The sequence below is a fragment of the Centrocercus urophasianus genome, unplaced genomic scaffold, assembly GCF_019232065.1.
Source record: "Centrocercus urophasianus isolate 14NV4802_14NV808 unplaced genomic scaffold, USGS_Curo_1.0 seq_16, whole genome shotgun sequence".
NCBI classification, from domain to species: Eukaryota; Metazoa; Chordata; class Aves; order Galliformes; family Phasianidae; genus Centrocercus; species Centrocercus urophasianus.
In genome coordinates, this window is record NW_024884711.1 from 39,592,300 (window position 1) to 39,616,442 (window position 24,143).

Below are 24,143 nucleotides of genomic sequence, written 5' to 3' on the forward strand. Positions count from 1 at the left end.
TTCTTATCATTTTCTTGTAGAAGTGACATTTTTCCAAGAGAAAGAAGTGATGTTGTCCTAAGAGTAATCCTTTGAGCAGAATATAAATGGAGTGATTAATCCACTGGATGCATTTCTTCTCTGTAATTATAAGTAATTACTTTAAATTCAAATCTGGAAATGAGAATACCTCTGTAGTGCAAGGGAAGATGTAAAAAAACATCTGAAGTGGCTATAATGACATGAAATCACCCTTTGTCTCTGAGGACAGAAAGATAAAATAACAGTTTTTAAAGTGAGCTTGCAAGTTTGCCTGAGACCCAACCTGACTCAGTAATATCATAAAGGGAGATTTTATAATATATGCTTTTAAAGATATTTTTAGTACTGAATTTTACCAAACAAACAAAGTACAAAACTTGTTTTTGCGCTGTTTAAAATTTATTTTGAAGTGTGAATGCTGTAATAGCTGCAAAATAAATCTGTTGTATTATACAAAAATCATGAACTATGCATCAATTTTAAAACAAAAACACTAAAAAATGTACTTCTTTTAGCTTCACTGTTCATCATCCTTGAACTCAGTCTGGCATTCTCGTAGTTTTTCTGTATTGCTTTTCTTTTTTCTTCCCTGAATCTTTTACTGAGTTTCTCAAAGTTGCTAATAAGCAGAGAGGTTGCTTTCTTTTCCATTTCTGTCATACCTCATTAAGGTGATTTTATACACATGTATGCTTAATTAAGGCTTTTCATTAAAATAAGCCTTTAATCCAAAGGTGCTGGGCCTTAATTGAAACTCAGAGAAGATTAGTGTCATCTCTTATTTTGGTTTGTGCTGTTACTGTACTTTCTGCTGCTTCTAAACTGAAATGTTTGCATTAGCCCCAGCTGATACATAGCCAGAAATAAATTAAAATTCATACTGCAGTCTTCTGGAGAGCAGCATGCCTCAGTAATTGCCATTTCTTATTAAGTGCCACCTTTTACTGAGAGCCTCCGCTTAAAATGCAGAAGGTTGCTTTAAACACTCGAAGGACATTAACATTATGAACGTGCTGCCTGCTCTAAAGGTGACTAATAAGTGATGGATGATATCTGTTTTTATCTATGTGTATCATTTGAAAATGTAATTGTGTTTTTAAATAGTGGTGAAATCACGGGTCTGCCTAGAGGGCATAAGTGTTGGAGAATTCTTTTAGGAAGTTTTAGCTACAGGTTAGCAGCTCTCATGTGAGATATCACACGGTGTAATGAGTTATAAAGCCTCTGTGAAGGAGGAAGGCATGAGTTCAGCAGGTTCTGGTCTTGCAGCACAAAGTGGACCAGCAGAGCAGCTGATCCATTTCTTGTAGAGTTGCACCTGAGCTGGGTGCTACTAATTAGGTGGCCTGGCATCAATGGGATGAGAAGAACTTTTCAGGAAGAGTTCATAGCTTGAACGGGTTGGATAAATGTGACAGCAATACCAGAGCAAAGGTTTGGAGTGAACTTCCTTTTACAGTCACTGCAATTAAGACTGAAACCTGGGCTTTATATTATGATGCTGTTTACAGTATGTTTCAGTGCTTTGTTATGCTGGGGGGCTGTTAAAAAAGTACAATGTTTGAAAGGAGTGCCCTGCTTTCATGGAAGGTATTTCATATTGGTCAACACTGAAGAGGCAGATTTAAAAGAATGTGTTATAAAAATACATATTGACATGTTTAAATAAAGAAGAAGCAAGAAAAGGTGAATGCTGTACTCAGGTAAACCTTTAGTGAGCTTTTCCCTGGAAGGGCTGTTACATAGCAGTGTTACAGTAGAGTCGGGGTGTGCTATTGTCTTCCAGCCGAGCTCCAGGGTGTGAATGTTGATTAGGATGGGGAATGACTTTTATGTCTTTACATACATAGATGATTTTTTTCTCACTGGAAAAGAGGATGTTTATGCTGCTGAATGTGTATATGCCAATAATCCTTCTAAAAAGTGAGCACGGTGCTGTCAGAAATGACGGAAGCTGAGGTGGAATGCACTGAGGAGTTCCTGCCTGCAATAATTCTGCTGGCTGAGGAAGGCAAGTTTTGAACAACATGCACATGAGAGCCATGCTTGTAACTCAGCAAGGAACATGGTGTCACACTGCTTTGTAGTTGCCCAGTTAAAGATGTGTTTTGTGTGTTGTTTTTTTTTTAAGAGAGCCACCTCAGCCATCCCCAATTATAAAAGTACAGGAGCTGTTCTTTTTTCTGAAGTTGGTGAAGTTTTACCTCATTTACTATTTGTCTGCATACATATTAAACACACATATAAGCCCATGCACAAATACATGCACGCATATACGTACGGACACTGTGTATTTTCATTGCTGTGCTCTGGGTTTATTTTCTGCCCTTCCTGTCAGCTTCTGCTAACTTCCAGGCGTGTGCTTCCAGCTCTGGGGGAAGGCTGTGTAGCTGTAGGTTTTAAGGGTAGTGGAGACGTTATTAGCTCTCGTTTAAAGCCCTTTCAAGTAAATGAGAAGGCTGTCATTGGTTTATAGTTGAATTCAGAACCCGTTCTGTTAAGTAAATATTATTTCCTTCTCAGGGAGGAAGAGCTTAATTTAAAGGAAAATTTGTGTATGTACCGTATGGGAACAAATGAGATCCCAAGCCAGATGTGATTTCATGCGTGACCTTTCATTTTATTGATCATGTGGCACAGTGAAAACTTTTGCGCCGCAAATAGGGCACATATTGGTGAGGATTTATAGAACTGTAGTGCTTTTTATTTATAAAAGCCTCTCGGATGTTTTATCAGAATACACTGAGAAGGACCTTGGTAATATTAAGCACCTGTTATGCTGTATTTCTGTCGGCTGTCTTTATTAACTGTGTGTGTGATTAGAATGAGGAATGCTGAATGTGTGCTTGGTTTTGGAAGCATGTGTGAAGTGTTGCTTATGTTCTGATCTGTAATTTGCAGTTAATAGATGAATGTTTGCTTAACGTAGACATTTCCCATTTTGTGGGAAATCAATTTAATTAGATAAAAGCTGATTTTTCTGCAAATGTCTACAACATACAACTCTCAAATTCATACAATGGGCAGCTCCTAATGCACTGATAATGTCTCTTCCTCCCTGTTTGTCTTGTAAGAGGTTCTCATTCCTTGAGAATGAAGTAAAGCCCTGGTTCCATCACTGCGGTCTTCAGAATTAGCACTGAAAACACAGGATTCTTTTCCAGGGCTGATGAAAGTAATTTCTTGTTTGCTGTGTCAAACAAAGCATGCTATTTGTCACATTGTGGTTTGTGTATCTTTTTAGAAGCTTTCAACTTTGATCTGAGTCAAGGTACACTCAGTAGCAGATGACAGAAGTCACAAACCAGTGATGTGCATTGTCATTCATACAAACTCTTTAAGTCAACAAATACTGGGACTTAGATGTAGAAAACCATATTGCTTTTGAGGGGGCTTGTGCATTCTTGTGAGAAAATGCAGACCTTTGCTTTTCTTGTTTCAGACAAAGGTGTGGAACAATTTATTAGTTAAGGATTCAGTTCAGTGTCTGCAATCAAAAGGTGCCTCTTCTAGGCGAGATTCTGGCCCTTGCTTATATTTTCTAGGTAAACAGTTGCATTTAAAAGACATTGTAGAGGTGGGCTCAGTAGCACATAAAAGCTGCTTTCTTCAAACTGTCATCACTGAGGTTTCAGAGAGTGCTTTTAATACTATCAGCTCTGGTGTTTGTGTTTCTTCCCTGCCCTCCCCCCTTTATTTTTCTTCATGTTAAATGCTATTTGAAACAGCACATTTTTTTTCCCTTCCCCTCTCCCCGCCTTTTAATGTAACTTTCTCCTGCCTTCTACCTCTTCTACCTTTAGGGAAATTAATATTGTGAGTAACAAACCAGTGGGTTAAAAGCCTGTTTCACTGAGCTTCTGTTTCAAAAGTGAATGCCAAAAAGGCATAGAGTTATAAAACCAAGAGGTTGTTTGAATGGCTGTCCGTGTGATTCTGAAGATTATGGTCTATCATGTTTTGAAGCACAGTTTGATCATCTGCTCTGACATTCTAAGGTTGTGCAAGGGATTTTGCAGTTAGAAAAGCTTGGAACATAACACATTTGCTTGATGAAAGCATGTTTTTCAGGAAGCCATTCAGCCTTCAGCTGCAATTTCAAAATTTGGCAGGGTGTTGTTTGAGTGGACAATTGTTGTGACTGTTATTCTTTATTACATCTCATTTGAATTTGTCTGCCGTCAGCCTGTAGCCATTAGCTCTTCCTCAGCTAGGCTGAAGGGCTTTTTATTAACTTGTATTTTATCTCTGAAAAGGTACATTAGCACTGTCATCACCTCACCCCCTCAGTTTTTGTTGCAAACCTGATCAGACCAGGTTGGTCAAACCACTCTTGACACATTTGCTGAGGCATAAAATACTTCCATGTATTCTTTCTTTACTGCAGTCTACCAGTTTTCGAGTTCTTGTGAAAACGGAGATACCTCAAACCTATAGTTCTCTTATTGCCATCAACACCCAGTACGAGGGATGAGTATTTCTTACCTTTGCTTAGTGCATATGTAGCACAAAACTTTCTTCCTATTTTTCCATAATTTTCTTCCTGTTATATTTTTAGAGGGAATATCTGGTTCCTTAAGTGCTGTTCCAATTTCTTATCATTGCAAAATACGTGCAAGAATAGGAGATGTAGTGAGCAACTGCTGCTGCTGTGCTGCAGAAAAGCAAAGGGAACTTGAAAGAGTAACGTTTCTGAAAGGTAATAGCATTTGCTATTAATTAATATTAATCAAATAATGTCAGGAGCTTAAAGGAAACTCTGGGTAAGGTTTGATGTCTGGCATCAGTATGATTCAGACATAACACATCACCTGCTAGATATCGAAAATAATCAATGAGGTACAATATTTTGTATCTCTATACTTTGTCTGAAGAACAAATTGGAATATGGAAGATAAATTCAGAAATGTGAGGAGTGGATAGGAACTTGAGAGACTATCCAGGCTAAATAAAACTTTGAACAGGATGAATTTAACACTAAAAAACTGGAAGCAAAGATTAGTTTGCTTTTCCCCAGGGAAAATATAGGGACAAGTGTGCTTAAAGGTGGATGACATCATTGTGTATCATATCACAGCATGATGCACAGCACAACATAAACTAAACACCTTATGAGCTTTGTAAACTTTTGGTGTATGAAATAAATAAGTTGTTAATGCTTATTTCAAAGGCACATAGCTCAAATATAAAGGTAATTAATCTCTAATGATTTTCAGGGAGCCTGAAGAATTCTTAGAGATGAGGTGATAGTGTGCTGAATGTATTACAGGAAATGCACGAGGAGTCACCATGGCACAAAAGCAAGGACAAAGAGCTTGTGCACGAAGAAAGTATTTTGGTTGCTAAGAACTTGAGCAGATCATAAGAAACTACCTACCCTACTGCTGCTATTGACAAACAACAAAGGCTGCAAAAAGTAGGGATTTGTATTCAGGGCTTGCAATAACCAACAAATGAAGTGACACTGGAAGTTGGAACACATAGCATTCAACCTAGGAATCTGAAGGAGGTAAGGAATTGCTAACTTAAGAAAAAAAGAAAAACAACCCACCCCAAAAAACTAGACTGTTGTTTTAGACTGTGTTTAGTAACACAGTTAATCATAGAAAAAAGAATTTAATAGCTAACATTATGCAAATAAGACAAATATAGAAAGCAGTATACTTCATCAAGAAGATAAGCCAGTCAGTGGAGTATCCAGTACAGTGAATAGGATTGTTGTAGACACTTCTAAACTGCCAGTGGGCCAAAGCATATGCCACCTCTCATTGTGAAGCAGTACAGCTACTTTTGGAAAATACTGCTAGTGAACAGATCTTTTTACTTGAGATGTGGTGCAACCTGCTGTATGTGCAACCTGCTGTATGTGCTTCCCTTCCTGCACCATGCTGAGCCATGGAGATGTACCAACCTGGGTCTGCAGTGGCACAGAGCTTTATGTGCTGCACCGTATTGTCAATCTATGTTTGGAGGAAAGGCTGGAAGTCATGACTAATGACATCCCAATTTGTCGATGAAAGAAAATAAAGCATTTGATCACTACGTTTTTAAGATTAAAAAAAACCAACAATGCCAAACACAGAAAAGGTCAAGAGGGAAAATGGAAATGATTAGAGGCATGCGGGGGAGCTTCTTTACAAGTAAATTAACAAGAATGGTCCAGATTTGCAGCTGATGAAAATTGGCATAGTTCCACTAGAATCAACGGCACTGTGCCAATTTACACTAGCAGAGAATCAACCCCAATGCCTTTCTAATGTGAGAGAAAACCAGGGTGATTATAGCACAGACGTAGAGTAGAAGCAATCTAATTACAAAAGCAAAGATGCAAGGTTGGGAAGTGCCATAATTGACACTGTGCATCTTTAGAGCTGTTTTCCTTCTGTGCATTGCTTAGGATCAGTTTTTATAGTCTATGCAAGTCACTTCCAGTTTTTAGCTTAGACTTTCTCTTCTCATATTCCAGTTTCCTTCAGTCTAGCCCTGTTTCTTGCTTCTCTCAGGTGCTATTCTGTGTGTTAAGGAGGTTTTCCTATCTGTTCTGATTAAATATTAGAGTGAGAAAAGGAATGCTTGTACTGGCAAATGTGCCTGGTGGCCATGCTCGCATAAGCTTTAACGTGGGGAACTGAATCTTACCAGTATGTCTCTGAAACATAGGCTTTGGGAGAGTTGTAAAGCTTTTCTGGAAAACCATGTTAACAGTTAGGTGGAGTTAAAGAGGCTCAATGTGGCTTGACTTTCAGAGCTTTGTGAGGATGGAATAACTCTCTGCCAACTCCAAAAATAATCCATTGAGCATCTCTAGAAGAATATGCCCAAATTTCATATCTTTTCTACAATTGTGGCATTGATAATATCAGTGAAAGACGCAGTATTTTGAATGCAGACAATGTATTTTTCCATTCTTGGGAAGTTTTTGCAGAAATTATCTAGAAAATTTTCTTCCTAACACAGGTAGCTGGCATGGAAAGCAACTGACGTTTGCCAAAGTTGTAAACAACTGAAAAAATGTAATAAGTGGTGTTAAACCACTTAATTATAAAAATAGTTATGGCATAAGTAATTTGCATAGTGAAGACATGCTTGATGCAGCTAATTGCACTTCTTGATACTAGCTAAAATAAAAGATGAATTAATGTGAGGATAACAGAAAGTTAAGGAGAGTTAAGTAAGATAGAAGGAAATGTGCGTATTTCATTTCATATTTCATGCATATATCTCATACCCACATGGGGGTAAGAGAGAGAATCTTCTGTAGGTCATGCTCTGCACAGAGTAGTAATTCCTTCTAGAGTTGAATTTCTCCCTGTAGCATTTCCATTTCTTCTACCAATTACCCATTATTTTGTTAACTTTTATTACAATTTTCTTGCTCGTCTTCTCATTTGTCTTTGCATTCCCATCTTATATTATTTTATTTTTATGGCCTGACTGGAAAGTCATTGAGTCAGTGTATCCATCTTGGAGATGAGGAGGTGGCTAAGGCTCTGCCTGTGCACTTGCTTGGTCTTGTTAATGGCTGTCCTCAACTTGTTTGTACATCCAACTTGGTGAAGTATTAGCCAATTTTCTGGGGGGTAGGTGTTAGGGAAGAACAATTTTTGTTCAGGTAATTGGCATTCAAAAGACGTTTCCAGCAATAGTACTTATGGCGGCCTCGGATAAAGCCAATATTTTTTCCATAGCACTATATTGCACAAAAATAGACCATCTTAAGGAACTGTTTCTTTCAAAACAGAAGTCACGCCATATTTTAGAAACCGGTCACTGGGCTGCTGGTGTGTTCTGGTGCTCTGGGATTTCTAACACTTCTTATTAAAACTGTGCTCAAAGACGATAAAGCTGCAACTTCTTCCTTTTAAGATTTCCTAATGGCCTTGATACTTCTAGTTGCAGTTTTATCTCATTAGTGTGGAAGAATCAATAAAAGATGTATTACATAGGAGACATAAAAATGTTGCTAGTGTTGTGGTAGTATTGTAGCTATTGTGCCTCTTTGAGGCTTATGTGCCTGAGAAAAAATATGCATTTACCACAAGAACTTATATTAATCCAATAAAAGTAGTTGTCTCTTTACATATATCGTCTCTTCTAAGTAGAACTTTACATTCTTTTTAAATGTTATATACTTCAGTCTTGGAAAAATGAGTTTTAAATCAGACATTCTGTCAAAATTATGCTGACATATATGGTACTCCATACAATTCGAAAAGTAAATCACAATTTAGGTCCAGCCTTCCCACTGTCACTACTGATGGAAAGGTAGCTGACGAGTTCTTGTTGGATGAGATTTTCTCTAATGTTTAAGCCACCAATAGAACCCTCAGCTAAGCCCTTCAGAGGAAACTTGAGAATTGACTGATGGGAGTCACATGGTTAAATCAGTGCTTGTTATTCATAATTTATTCAATGGTTGATGGAAAAAAAATTGTCCAATTATTTGACAAATACTGCTTGGCAAGATGATTTACAGAGAATAATACAAGTATTTGTTGAAGAATTTAAAGTGACAAAAAATGCCAAAATTACGGCCTTTATTCTCAATGCAGTGATTAGGGCTGATTGAATGATATTCAGACAGTTTGACTAATTTTGAATAGTCCTTACAGAGGCAATATTCCCATTGACTTCAGCTGGAATTTTGCCAGAGTAAGGACTACAGGATGGGGCCTCTGAGTGTAAATGTCTTGAAAGAGTCCCTTTATTAAGCAGCAGCTTAAATTCTGAACTGCAGAGAAAACCCATTTTCACTTTTCTCTGCTACTTTGCCTGCTCTGTGGAATTGCTCTGTATGAATGTTAATCCCATTCCCTCTTTATCAGCAGAGGGTGCTATGGGAGTTTTGTGCTCTCCGGTAGTCTTTTGTTTATGCACAGTTCAATCTAATTTAAGTAGAACTGACCATTTCAATGGGAGTCAAGTGTGTATTTAAATGGTGTGTGGGAGAGCCATAATTTAATGGCAAACCATTTCCTTAATTGATTCAAGTTAAAGAAGGGAGACATTTTAAAGTGGATAGTTTCAGATTCCTGGCCTCTACCCCCGTTCTCTCCTAAATGGGTCACTGAACATGGTCTTATACTCTTATGTGATAAACGAGATAGCATTTTCATGTATTTTTGGAAGTCAGATTCAACCTTCCAAGTTACCAGAAATGCACAATGAACTAACATTTTTGAATATAAAGTTCAGTGCAGTGACTTCTTAAGTTCCTGGAATTTTATAATGGTAAGACTTGAATACAAAAAGCTGTTTACAGATTCCTGACATGGAAACACTCAGAAGTGGAAAAATGGTTTTTAGGAAGCCATTATGTCTTGCTATGGAACAGGAGTGTAAAAGTTGTAAAGTCAAGCATAGAGAAAACTGAAAATACGTAGGCATTCTTAATTCTGGTAATTTTTCTGGTTGTTCATCTGCATCCTGACAGGGATATTAAATTACATGATTGCATAGCTACCTTTTTCCATGAGGTCTATGCCATTAACACATACAATAGACACCACTAAGTAGGAGCTTTATTAAATGTTTTATCTGAATTGCTGAGTGTATGTTGCTGAGTTATTTGCTGCACACTGTTCCATCCGGAACTGAATGCACGATTATTGACTTCCTCAAGTACCTTTCTACATCAGTACCATAACAAGGTGGTTTATTAACTCTTTGATTAAACACTGTTTGAAGGTTTTTTTATTGAATGCACAGGAAACAGACAAAAATGACAAAATGTAGGGCAAAAGCTATCACTAATTTTCTCAATTCAATGTAAGATCCCTTAAACGTGATGCATTTCAGAATGCTTTGTGTTGCTTGCAGCCAAAGCAGATCTGTAGCTGACTCATGCTGTGGTTCTGAATTCTCAGCCGTTTCGTGAATCAGATTCTGTGATCTCAGAAAATTGGAATTTTTTGAAAATAAAGTCCAAACAATCAAAGTTCGGAAGTGAAAAGTTCTATGGCAATTTAGTCAGCAGCATACAGGCTGCCACCCAAACTGAACAGACTCCAGAACTTGAGGATGACATTTATGCTTTTTAACCTCAAGGCTACGTTCTTTCCTTCCTTTACACACTGCCTGTCTTCAGCTTCTGCAGTAAATGAGAGCATCTTACAGATGACAGACTCATTTCCTGCATAGCCCTGGTGAGTTTGTTGTCCACTGGGTTCACCGAGTGAAATGGTTTTATGTGCAGATACATGTAATGCTTAGCACTAGTGAGCTGCTGATCTGAAGTTACATACAGACTCACTGCAGTCTTGGTTGAACTAAATGGTCTCCAGAAGTCTCTTCCACCTCTGTAATTCTGTTCCTCATTCCACTGTGTCTAACTGGCAATATTCCTTCCTAACCATGACCGAGGAGAGGAAGGGTAACAGACAGAGGCAATAAAAAGTGCAGGAGAGAGAAAATTTACTGCTTTCCTTCCTAGGCTGTGGGTCTGGTGACTGCAGGCAGGCAGAAAGGCTTACAGAGTTCTGCAGCTCATGCCCAGCAGGTCAGAATATGTGGAGTGTGCTCCCTATTACCTGCTATATAGTTAAAATTTCCATTCAGCACATGTGAGCAGATTCGCAGAAGCTCATAAACAAAAAACAAACAAACAAACAAAAGCAAAACAAAACAAAAAACAAACAAACAAAAAAAAAAACAAAAACAAAACAAAAAAACAAAAACAAAAACCAGAAGAGGAATGGAGGGAGTCATGCATTCATCCCCTCATCCCTGAAAAAGACCAGAACTATTTTAGCTCAAACTTCTTTGAAAAGTTCAGATTCAATCAGAGATATTTCCAAAATTTTTAGTGCAAACTTTACACTTAGAGGAAGAAGTGAACTCCCTCAGGGAGGGTCTTCTGATGGGAGCTCTGAGACAGGCCCTGCTTCAGTGCACTGTCCTCTGCAAGCAGTGTGTTCCCTGCTGTGAACTGTACGCTTCTGGTAGTGAGAATATTTCGTATGTTACTTTTGTAGTGCTTCCTAAACCCCCTGGGTGTATGTATTTGAATGTACTCCAGCCCTTGTTAGTTCTACTTCACATACAAATATGGTTTATTCTGACATAATCAAATAACAGAAATGCAAAAGGTGTCTTCTACGTTGTTTGAGACTGCTGATAGAACAGGTGTAAGCTGATGAGTTCACCCCAAAACATGGCAATTTTATAACATCTTGGCTTTCTAAACTAAAGGCTACTCATGTTTTGTTTGATACTCACTGTAACTAATCAGTGTTCTTCACTTCCAACTGCATTTGACAATAAACTTTGCTGCTCTGTTTTCTTTCCACTCATATTCCTAATAGAATATAGTGCTTCCAACAGTACAAGCTTCTCATAGGTTAAATTAATGACATTTCTACTTACTGGTCTCTAGAAGGCTGCCTTCCTTTCTAGCTACCAAATAAAGATGTCATTGTTATGATATTACTCTGACGTGGGTTTTAAGTACAGAGAAGAGGAATTTCTGTACATAGGAAGGTATTCAGGAAAAGTGATGTAACACTCTTCTTAAACCTAATGGTGGAGGAGAAGACTCATTGTTATTTGTTTATATGCAGTGGATTGAAAGGGGATTTGAAGTGCTGATTTCTACTAGAAGAAAATAGGTGCCCCTCACCTCAGATTTCCTAACAAATCTTACCACAGTAGATTGTTTACACTGAGGAGCCAGTAAATCTCAGCCAGTGACCAAACCCATGGTCACCTGAGTTGAAAACAAAGCTGTTCATACCATGTCTGCTGTACCTTTATTGTGGAAGAGAAAATTGATTATGGCAAACCTCTTCTACCCAACTGAAGCTTATAGGCATCCCAAATAACTTTAGTATTCAAATATTATCAGTGTTTTCTGTCTCTAAAGAGGGAATATTATCTATATCTATAGCTATATATATAAAATTATTTTTTTAATAAGGCCCAAAAATTACAGGCCATTTTGCAAGTGAGGAATTGATCTCTGCACAAGTGAAGGCAATGTTACCTCCTCATTTGCTTTTATACATTATAATCATTTTGTAGACCATTTTCCTTATATTCAGTCAGCATACTAGGTAAATATGGAGATTTTTCATTGGGTATCAGCATTAGTATGTGTATGTGATTTTACTTCTGTTATAATCCTCTGTCAGAGTTTCTGAGCACTGAAGCATAAGTTGTTTGGAGTGAATGAACTGATACAAATACTTTCTCATCAGGAGGACTTTTCATGCAAAGCTCTGTAGCATACAAACATTTAATACATGCTTACTGTTGTAAAAATCTCTTTTCTGCGTGCTGCCATGTTAACAGTTTTCCCATGTGCTTTCCTTGTTTGCTCAGGCCACTTGCAAAATTATTGGTACCAAAGTTAATACTGATCCTTGCTTTTCTTTATTTTAATTTCTGCCAAGCTTTTCTGCTTGAGGTGTGTCCTTACTGAGTGTTATATCTGGTGTGAGCAAAAGCTGTTCTCATACTGATCCCTGTGGTGACCTGCTAATCACTTCCCTTTGCCCTACACTTATCCATTCTCACAGGCCTTCTTTAATATCCTCTTTCGAATAAACTGCTCCTTCCCAGTGCCTGGATGTTAAGATTTCAGATTAGGGCATCAAAGACCTTCTTAAATCTCAGGCAAATTATATCTAAATCTGTTCGATATCAAACTTTATCAGATCCACATTGGCTATAGTCATCTAGGTGGGTTTTTTGCATTCTGAGACTGAGTATTTGTGATATAATCCCACTGATCCTTTTTCTTTTTCTATTCAACAGTAAATAAGACTCCCCATGTTCATGAATTTCATATATTTTTTGGTATATTCTTGTGTTTAAATTGTTTGAGCATTCTTACTAAGAAGGATGGGAAAAGGAGGTACTACAGAAGGAAAAACTACATGGAAGAAGGAAGTGGAAGAATGATAGCAGAAAAGAGAGAGCAGAGAATCTTGTTCTTGATCTTCCACACATAAATGGTTTACAATTAAGAATCACAGTTCAGTGTGAAAGGAAACTATTCTTCCTTCATTTCATCGTAAATGCAGTATAATATCCTTTTGTCTGGGTACTGTACAATATATCAAGTATATATGTATAAAGTATTTATTAAGTATCAGTGTATAATAGAGTGTATTTGGATTTTGGCTTAAACACCAAACTGAGCTGGAATGTTTTGTTTGTGATGACCCAAAATCATGACAGAGTCAGATCTTCCCAATCTGAGTCAGGTGGATAACACAACCAAATCAAAAGACCTGGATGTTCAGAGGGCAGAGCATTTAAGCATTAACTATTAGGAATTCAAAAGTGTGTATGTGCTTTCTGGTACATCTAAGGCTCTGCATAAAAACAGTCAGTAAACAAGCTGGAAAAAATTACGTAAGGTTTTTCTTCATATGGTTTAGTATGTTTACTAATTATCTTGCCTGCTTCTATCAGCAGGAACCAGACAAAAGAAGACCTCTTGCATATATATGCTAGACTTTCTAGTATGATTCTTTCTTATTTCCCAATGAAGCTTTGTAAGGAACTGTGACTTAAAATTCCACATCCCACCTACATTTCCCTATTTCCTTGATGCCAAAGGCAGACTGGAAACTACCAAAATGTATTCCCATTTCAATGAACAGCATAGGAAATTCCAGTTTCTCCTGCTTATGGCAGCTTAGACTTTGTGTAAAGGCCACCTGAGGTCATTATGTATTACATTATCTCCCAGTGCCTTTATCCTGGGAATTCCAGGAAGTAATTTATCTCATGATACAATAGCCTTTGGTCAACAGCTTGTACTCTTTGTACAAAAAGTAGATAATGGCCACTACTAACAATATTGTCATGGGAGTATGGGTTGTAAATCCCTCCCAGGAAGCTGGGCAAATACTTGGGTATCTAGCATCAGTATTTGAGCTGACTTCACTGTGGGTAGCTTGTGTATGGCATTGTGTGTGGCAGTGACAGTGGAACAGACACTGTGCCAATGCACATAGTAGATGTTTGCCTGCATGGACTCCACTCCTTTAACCATAGTCCACATTTCTCTAATGTGGAAAAATGTGATGGAGGGAACTGTCCACAGTACAAGAGTAATTCCATTACTATTCTTGAGTGCTAATCAAGGACAGGTGACATTTTGTCACTATGAATAGTATTTCGTAATGCTGATGTTATCAGGTTGCTGTTTAATTCTTCATCTGTCACCTCTGACCTTATCCTAGTGCTGGCTAAACAAATACACACCCTTCCTTGTAAGCATTTATAGAATAGGCAAAGAATTGTCTTCCATTTCGTTTATTCTATCTGTAATGGTCCAGTATTGTTCTTTAAAGAACCTGTTGATGTCATAATTCTGTCATCCACCTAACTGAAAGAATTTGCTGAGATCTGAAGTTCAGAAGCACGCAGTGTTTTGGTGTTCAGTTTTCTTTGTTCAACTGTGTTTTAAAACAAAAGAAGCAAGGCAAATCAGCTTCTTTTACTTTTTTATTTAGAACTTGGAGAATCTTGGAGAATGGCTTTCTTGGAGATTGAATTCTGCAGTTTGGTCTCAGCTGAATGAGTAACACAGGCAATGGAAGGGGAAACAAAAACAACTTGTTACCCTATTGTTCCTCCCCTCTTTCTCCAAGATTGTTATTTAAAACCAGCAGCCCTGGAGAGAGTGTATGGATCTGGATAGTGTCCCATGATTCACACAGCCTGATCTCCACTTGGCTTGGGCTTTCTGTTTGAAAATCCTTGGAGGCCTCAGGGCAACAAGCAGCAAATGTGTTGGGATTTCTGCAGGGTTTGGGCTGTTAGGATCTGGACCACAAGAGTTTAAGAGCCAAAGAATGACCTGTTTGTTGTTATAGACTTCAGATAGGTAAAATAATAACAAGATAGAAGCACCACCTTGGAGCATCTTGTGACTTGAAATGATTGAAATGGCCAGCTTAGAAGTGGTGAGGTCTATATTTCTTCATGCGCCTGGGGATTTCAGAGCTGTGTCTTACTACACAGCCTGTTCTTTATCAGGTATTTCCTCTTGTATATCTGCCATAATGAAATTAATTAAAACAAAAATGAATTTACTTGTGCACGTAACTCTAAGATTCCAAGATGGGGAAATGCTTTGTTGTGTTTTTTTTTTTTTTTTTTTTTTTTTTTTTTTTTCTGAGGAGGTGGAAAAGAAATTTGTGATCACTTTATATTTCAAAGTTAAACCCAATTTTAATTCTTCACAATATGCATGAACTAAGGAACAGAAACATTTTTTAATGTCTTTTTAATGTCTTTTTGTCCAATACTTTCAATTGGCTTTAGTTTGGGTACTCCAACCCTTAATGACACAGTGTTACATAATGCTATATTTTGTTGGCAGCTCTAATACTTTTCTCTTCTGGGAAGAAATTTCTTCTGCCATATTCTCACAAGTAGTATGTTTTAATATCATCTCCCTGCTTCTTTTTTCTCCTGTTCAAAGAAAAGATCAACTCTCCTTACAATTGGGCAGGAAGCATTTGTAAGAGGTTAAGTGATACTACAAATATTCCTTAATTGAGTTTAGATGCATTCCAAACATTTTTACATCAGCATCAAAGAAAACATCTTTCCAAAGATAAGAAGCTTCTTCTCATATTTCAAAAAATCATCACGTATTTTCATCAAGCTTTCAGGAATGAAAGCTACTGGACTTCAGTGTTGTCATAATACAAAAGAAAGGTGCACAGAGAAGTACTGTGATCCGAAGGTGACAAGTGCTGAACAAATAGTGCGTGAAGACTTCTTCCTACCTGACAGCATCTGTCTCCATCAGTTATTGCTCTTGTACTGCTTCAGATATGTTTGATCAACTTTCAAATGATCTTGGCAGGAGCAGGTGAAAGCAGTCACGATACTTTGATATAAAGTACAAGGCAGTCTGAAGGAACCTTTCATTAGCAGCTGATACTCAGTTGACAGTGAGATTTGTATGAAAAAGTAGGGATGAAAACAGCTTTCCCTCCTTTATGAGAGAGGTTTGGTCAGGGTGTGAGCTCAGCAAATTTCTATTGACTGAGTTGTGTATTGACACATCTGGCATTAAGATTTTTCACTGCTACAGATGAGCAGAGAAGAAGGGCCTTCTGTTCATTTTTTTCACTCTTAACTAGCATCTAATATTTTCAATTAACTTGGGTTTAATTTTTAAAGGCAGCTTTGAAACGCACATATTCCTGACAAAACAAATACATGTGTTTGAAGCAGCTCAAAATAAAAATCAAACTAAACGTTCCCAACAAAAAGTTGACTGTATTAGCAGTAATGATGTTATCCAGGTTTATATATGTGTGTATAAAATTTTCCTTTCTAAATAATTTGGCAGATTGATTCCAATTTCTGTGAATGTATTTCTTTTCATAAGTATTCCCTAAACCGTTCAGAGCCATTTAGTTTCATTTTTTGTCGTCATCTGAGCTATTTTCTTGCTGTATCTTTGTTCACTGTACTTTGGTGTTGGTTACCTAGTATATGTGCTAGTGGTTTTGCCAGATAATGGAGTTGTTTATGCACATCCCAGGCTGTTCATGTGAAGTATGAGTCTTAGAGACATTCTCTGTTCGTGCAAATGAAGATGAGTTCAGGTGAGTAAGTGTGAACGGCAATTAAAGAGATTAGAGACCTAATTAGTCTGAATGGCTTTTGAAATACGAATACTTCATCTTTCCATTTTTAACTACCTATACTGTTGAATAATTTAGTTTTCTGAGATTAAAATTCTTGTCAGCACTGAAGCTGATGAGATTGTGCCAGAAAGTCCAATATGGTTATATTTTCTCTGTGTTTAATTTAAAAACTCTTGAAAGCTTCTGCTTGTTTGTTGGTTTATTTTCATTTAAAGCCAAAGGCTCCAAAAACACAAGTGAGGATCAGTCCAGTGGAGTAATTTCACATCTCTAATATCCTTTTTGGCATTCTCCTGTCTCTTTGACTGGTGTTATAATTTCATGCCCCTTCCATTTTTTTGCACCTGATATTCTACCATTAATGTCTTTTAGTTGTGTCCATCCCTTCTGATATGCTACAATAATATTTGACCCTAAAATTTGAGTGATGTAGCTTAGCTTAATCAGATGGTGGGGCTTTGCTAGCTGATAATGTTAGCTGCTAAATGTTTTTTTCCAGTACATTTTATAAAGTTGTATAAAATTGCGTTTCTACTTTATGAAATACTCATATTTGGTCACTCTTATGACCTCTTAAAACACTGTCCTCCACTAGGGATAAAAATGATTATTATTTTTTTTTAATTTTAGTAAATAAATGCTTTCCTTTAATACTTGCAATTTTTGCACCTCCTGCATTCAGTTTCCTCAATGAGACAAATACTTTAATTGTTATGAGCTGTCAAGAATGAGTGCATCATGAGAGGTGAATGTTGCTTGGAGAAGTTGAGCTATGAAACAAGTATGGTACAGAACTCATAATCTGAATTTACCACGCCATGTTTACAGATGTGCATCAGATTTGTTTTAAGTCCTCATTTGAATGAAAGATAATCAGACTTTAAAATAATTTCTCTACATACAGTTAGATTCTTCTGTCCCTATATAGCTTCTTTATGCTAAAAACAGTAAGTCTCACAAATAATTCACATTTTTTTACAATAACTTTTTCTGCAACTAAAAAAGAGCTATTGAGTATCCATGTTCGATTATCTATAAAACTGAAAAAGGATTCCATGCCTTATTTTGGATACCTTGGCACAATAATCTTCAATAAGGATATGAAAGTAGAGTTATTGTCCTGTATCAAAAAGTAGTTACAGCAAGCACAACAAACCAAAATTCTGAGTAATTGCATCCTACCAGCACCATCCTCAACAAAGTGTTCCTTTAAAGACAAAATCATTAGGAGCTAAAAGGCCTCAGCACTTTTGCTGCTCAGGTTTATAGTGAATGTCTGATTAAGAGCCCTGATATCTTCAAAGTTTATTATCTTTGTTGTCCATTTTTATGGCCTTTGTTCACTGCGCTTGCAAATCATCCTCCGTTGTCCTGACAAGCTCATTAAGCAAAAAAGAGCATATAAGGAAGAGCCTCTGGTCGTTTAGTTTTGTGTTTCCTGTAGTAATGAGGCTGCATTGTAGAGTTTATCTTTCCATTGTTTGTTTTTTGGTAGTACACATTACATTGCTTGGTTGTAGTGTAATGCCCAGGTCAGCCACTGTAAATTAAACATGCAGAACTTTGTATGGCTCTTGATGGAATGGGAATAAATAAATGATTAATCTTTTGCCTAATTCTTATCAATATTCCCCTGATTCAAATCTTGTTTCCAATTGCACAGACAACCATCTTGAAAACAATGAAAAGAATCTTAATAATAGGAATGACTTGTGGCCAGCAAAAAGCAGCTCAATGAATGCTTCCCTCCTTATTCCTCATTGGTAATCAGTGATGCCTTGTCAAAATAAACAGAACTACTAAAATCAATACAACACCATTAAGAAAGGGGTGAAAAGGATCGTAGCAAACTAGGCACCACTAGTAGGTGTGAGACTGGAGGTGATGCTGTGTAAGCATTAAATAAATTGTGGTTCTTACATCCTGGTGTGGAGCACAGTAAAGTAAGACACATTTTTGAGAATATTTTGAATAGGAAATGAAATGAATTTTGACATTAGAACATGTATGCAGAAGTAGAAACTTTGAATTTCCTACAAACGTATCCCAACAAAGACCTGATTCTCTATTGCAGGTTACAAGCTTTTAGAGATTTTTTTAATGATTGCACATTAGAAAGCAACTTAGAGCTTTGATCCCAAAAATGCACATATTTGCAGTCAATGTGAATTGAAAGAAAAAGAACAGAAAGTGAAAAGGCAAGCAAAAATACATCAGTAACAATTTCAGTCACTATAACCACTGAGCAAGTAGGGGCCTTCTCTGTGAAGCAGCATTTGTCATTCCCCAAGCAGATTTGAAGTACACCTTCAAGTGTTTTGTGCAAAATTAAAGCACTACACAGTAATGGCAAGGGACTGCACTGATAGCATAGACATGGAAGATTTCTGCAGCAGAAAATTTGCCATAGCAAGCTGTTTTCTTTCACTTGCCTTTACTTTGATGGGACATCCTTTTGCCTATTCAACAGAAATGACCAATGCTGATTAAAAAGCAATAAAATATATACCTCCTTTTCAGGCTCTCTCATTTCTCAGAATTATATCCAGCATTGCCCTGCAACAGGCAGAAGTTGCATTTGGACCGTGCATGGTTGGGCCATGCCTTGGGATTGCTATATGCAATAGGACTTGTGAAGTTCAACAGGATTTCTTCGTTTATTTTACCATGTCTGTTTTCTTCTCTGATGTTGACTGCAAGAAATTTTATTTTTATGATAAAAACTGTAATTCTCATGAATAACGTCCTCTGAGAAAGGACACCTGAGACCTTTCTTACAGCTTCTGTACTTAGAAGTGTAAAGTGTAAGGAGAGATCAGGCAGAGAATTTAAATGACACCACTTGCATAGTCTAAAATTGTTAATCTCATCAGTAAGGCTAATTAAAAGCCTCTGTCTTCACTGAGTGGCTATTCATACTCTGTCTTATTCCAAAAATGCCGAGGCTATGGGGATTAGTGAGTGACTTCATTATCAGATATCTGCCATCAAATAACTGAGCGAGATGTCCAAACTTCAGTGAATCACTGTTTATATTTTCCCAGCTGGAGCAGGCATTCCTCAGCTTTCAGAAAAGCAGGGAGGGAAGTAAACCACACTTCCAAATCCCATTTACTTTCTCCTTTCCCACAGGAGAGAATCACTTTGTTGAGAGAAAAGGTGGTTAGAAGTTAATTGCAATTTAATTACTCCACATGTGTATGTTTGCAGCTGAAGGAAATGACAGCCTCAGTTACTATCTTCAAGCTTAAGAAAAGGTCCAGTGAGCTTTCAAAAGAAGTCTGTAAAATTGGAGTGTGCTGTTGGCACAGGCAGCCAAGTAGTCTTGCCCTACAAATGTGATAGGGCAATATTTTCTGGGGAATGGTGTTCCTCTCATTGAAACTAAGATTCATGAGACCAAACTGGATATTTTCATCAATCGATGAAACAAATGAAACTATTACTAGTTTTTTTAATCATTTCTATGATGGTGACGTGCAGGATACGGTCTTCTTTTTTCCAGGTGATTTTGTAATACAAAAGAAATAAGCAGACCCTCACCAAAAGAATCTGAAATCTGAAATATTCTCTTTAGGTGGCAAATTTTCAGGCATGCCTCTGAAAATCTGATCTGTTCTATAGTAATAGTCTGCCTTGAAGACATTATAGCTACTAGGTGGATAAAAACTGCCTTTTAGCTATTTTTATTACTAAAATCAGTTGGCTTGATTTTATAGGACTGAATGCAACTAGGTTCTACAGAACGTTCTGTAATAAAGTTTAAATATTGATCTGAGTTGAAAAATAGTTGTGTTGGTGTAGGACTGTAGTTTACTAAATACATCTGTACCGAAATGGTGTAAAAAAGCATGTAACAAAGTTATGCTGCAACCAGCATTCTCTGAGGAGGAAAGGAGTAAAAAAGGACTGTAGCACACTACTATCTTTATGTGATATATAAAATTGAGAATGAGGTGCTGTTTTTTGTTGTTGTTGTTGTTATTGTTTACTTTGTAAAATGTTTTAAATTCTTGTGTGAAAAGGCCTATCTAAATGCTTAGTATTGTCTTGTTCCCCTTTCATCCACCAGCTCCTTGTTTGACCAAGGACTAATAATTACTTAGCTGTATGTACGGCTGAATTTGCTCATTGCTTTATTCACAATGAGCATTTTGTCAGAGGTGTCTTTAAGTTCCATTTCTTTTTGAATCTGACAACAAAAAGCTTTATTTTAGTAACTATAAAGTTTCTGAAACAACACTGGCATTTTAGCTCAAACAAGACCATTTTTATAACTTCTTCTATAAAAAAGACTGAGCCTTGCATGTATTTTACATACATATTTTCTGCTTCATATATAAAGATATAGATAGATATTAGGAGGAAGTTTTTCACACAGAGGTGGTGATGCACTGGAACAGGTTGCCCAAGGAGGCTGTGGATGCCCCATCCCTGGAGGCATTCAAGGCCAGGCTGGATGTGGCTCTGGGCAGCCTGGTCTGCTGGTTGGTGACCCTGCACATAGCAGGGGGTTGGAACTCAATGATCACTGCGGTCCTTTTTAAACCAGGCCATTCTGTGATTGTATGAAGTAGTGAAATCTGCTGCTAGACTTTTGGAAATGTAAGAGGAACTGATTGCAGTACAACCAGTTTGAGTGAAAACAGTGCTCTCAAAGCTCCAAAGCCTGTGGACTTCGGATATTAATATGTAAAACTGAGAAAATGTAACCTTGGATTCACTTGAATAATAATTTGGCCTGGCCTGGAGAGAATCCTCAGGGCATGTGGCAAGGGTAACACTTTGTATTTACAATGCCTTTCTGCTGGGATAGCTCTTAGTGGTGCATTTTACAGGTGGGGAAATGGAAATGCAGTGAAAAAGTAATGCTGCAAAGCATTGAGACAACAACGGCCATCTTTATTGTGAATGATGGTAACTTAGAATTAAGCATTTGCTGATGTTATGCTGGTCTGGGGCTGAATTGCTTCTCCGAGATCATAGAGCAAGCAGTTAGAATTAAAGCTATTGGGATTGCTGACACTCCCCACCCTGTTCATTTTCTAGATCTTTTCCTGCTTATAACAGCAGAGATGAGAAAATGCAATCATTAGGAAAGAATAAACTTGACCAGCAGGTGGATCATGTTTTTCTTTTCTAGAATATTTTCCATTGCTACTAATGTTAAGCAATCAAGAGACATTGATGGCCATGGAAGAGACTATATTATAAGAAAAATGCAGGTAAGAAAATTATATGCACAGTTAAAAGCTAATTGTGAATTGAAGAGAGTCCATTGACCTTCCTGAGAAGATGAAAGTTATATAAAAAAAAAGTGACATTATATAAAGAATGTGTTTATTATGCTCTTCTATGTGCTTAGTAATGATAATTAATGCTTTGTGTCTGCAGTTATATGAAATAAATGCATGCATTTGCCATATAATTCCTGCAGACCAATCATTTTGTTACAAAATGTATATACAGTTCAACAGAACCTAAGTAACATTTTTCTGTCTTTGTAAAGAAGCTGTAAATTGTTCAGTGCCCTGTGTTTGCACTGCTAACAATATTACTAATATCAAATTGCTTTAGAGTCTGGCTTTGGAAGGGACCAAATGGTTCCTGGAGATGATTTTTTTTTTTTTTTTTTTTTTTTTTGGACAGGATTAAAGAATGTAAAGGGCTATTTGTACTAAACAGATTAAGCTGCTAGTAAACATGTCCCCTTTAAATTAAGTGGTGGTGAAGACAAAGGAAGTGCTTTGTTGTTGTCAGCTGGATTTGTCTTAAGTCAAATGGGCAAACAACTTAAACATCAGTCCTCTTTAAAATCCCTAATGGCTGTGCAGATTACATCTGAAAAGGTCTGTAAAATGAGTCAAAAATTAAATTGCTTTACTGGTTTTCCGTTTACTCTTTGACTAAAGCATTTCTCTTCTTCCTTTTCTTTTTTTTCTACTCTTTTTTTTCCTCTGATCCAGCTTTACAGAACTTTGTTTTCAACCTGCATTAGCATACAAATATTAAACAAGAATTTCACTTCTCTCCAGTCTTGTCACTTGTGATGAATACATCCTTGCTTGGTAAGTGCTGGTGACACATCATTGTGGCAGCTTCTGCCTCTCAACAGAAGGATAATTAATCTTGCTATCAGCACTCTTGAACAGAGGTAGCTAGTTCAAAGTTTTACTCCATAGAGCTGCTTTGTGTGGGGTGGGATTCCTTCATCTGAAATAGCTGCCTATGAATTGTGGCCTTCCTGTGATTAGCTTTTCTTTAATGCTGTTGATCTTTGCAGGAACAGTAAAACAAACAGAAGTTGTGTTTTTCTGACCTGGCACTAATAAAATGTGTGGGTGCAGCATGCATTTCAGAATCACAGACTGCTGCCATCAGCCATCACCATGATGCCCACTCACACAACCCACTGAAATATGTCCCTCAGTGCCACAGGTAGAGGATACCAAGAGCCCACATAGCCTTGTATCAGTGTGGAATGAATTCAAGATAATGCACTGTGAGTTCACCTTCCATCCTACTGTCTACAGTAGGAATTCATATGGTTTGGTTTCTGTCAGGAAGAGATCCTGGATGAACATATCTAGGAGTGTGAAAACTTGCTGGCTCTCAGCTTCAGAAGTATTGGAAACTGGACAAAACTATAATTGAGCATTCACAACTTCCATGAATTTCAGTGCTCTTGCAGCTTTGTGATGATGGAAATCAACTGAGTGTTTGCTCCAATTGGATTTTCATTCAGTTTATTAATGATAAAAAAAATGTAACTTCATGCATATTAAAGGGGTGTTGATTGAAGGTCACAGAGGTGTTAGCTGTGGTGTCCTGGCTAAATTCCAGTTGGCTAATTACAATCTGCCTTCCTAAAACTCCCTTGTAGTTTCATTATTTAGTTCATTATCTCTTTATTACTTTGTTCCAAACTCTTAGCAGCACTGTTTTATTTCTGTTGAAGAACTTTTACTGTTGAACATGTTGGTTCATCAGAATGCAAATGATGAAGCCAACTTTCTGCCTCTCTCAATAGAATGTCAATTGTATAGGTAAGGAATGTGAGAATCAATACATCTATGTGTGGTAAAAAAGCAACTGTTTTATAATGTCATATTGCAATATGTGATTGTGACTGTTATGTGCTGTGCTAAAATCTGATGGCACTCATATGGGAATGTGTACCTTTTTGCTCTTTTATTCCAGTTATCTATGTCATTTGATATAATTTCTTCTTTTTTCCCCAAGCTAGTTCATTTTTGAAATGTGTGCTCTCTTCTTGGCTGGTGCTTTCTATTCTTCTGGTGGGCATTCTTATTCTTCCAGATTCTTTTGAACAAAGCAGGTTGAATGGGTGGTCTTATGAGTGGTACAAGCTGTTTTTCTCACCTCTGTGCCTTTTTCCAAAGGCTACCTATTGTCCCAGGATCATGTTCTGAAAAACATAAGAATATATTCTCTTTGGTGGTGCAGAATAACACTGCCCTCCACTGCAGCCAGAAATAT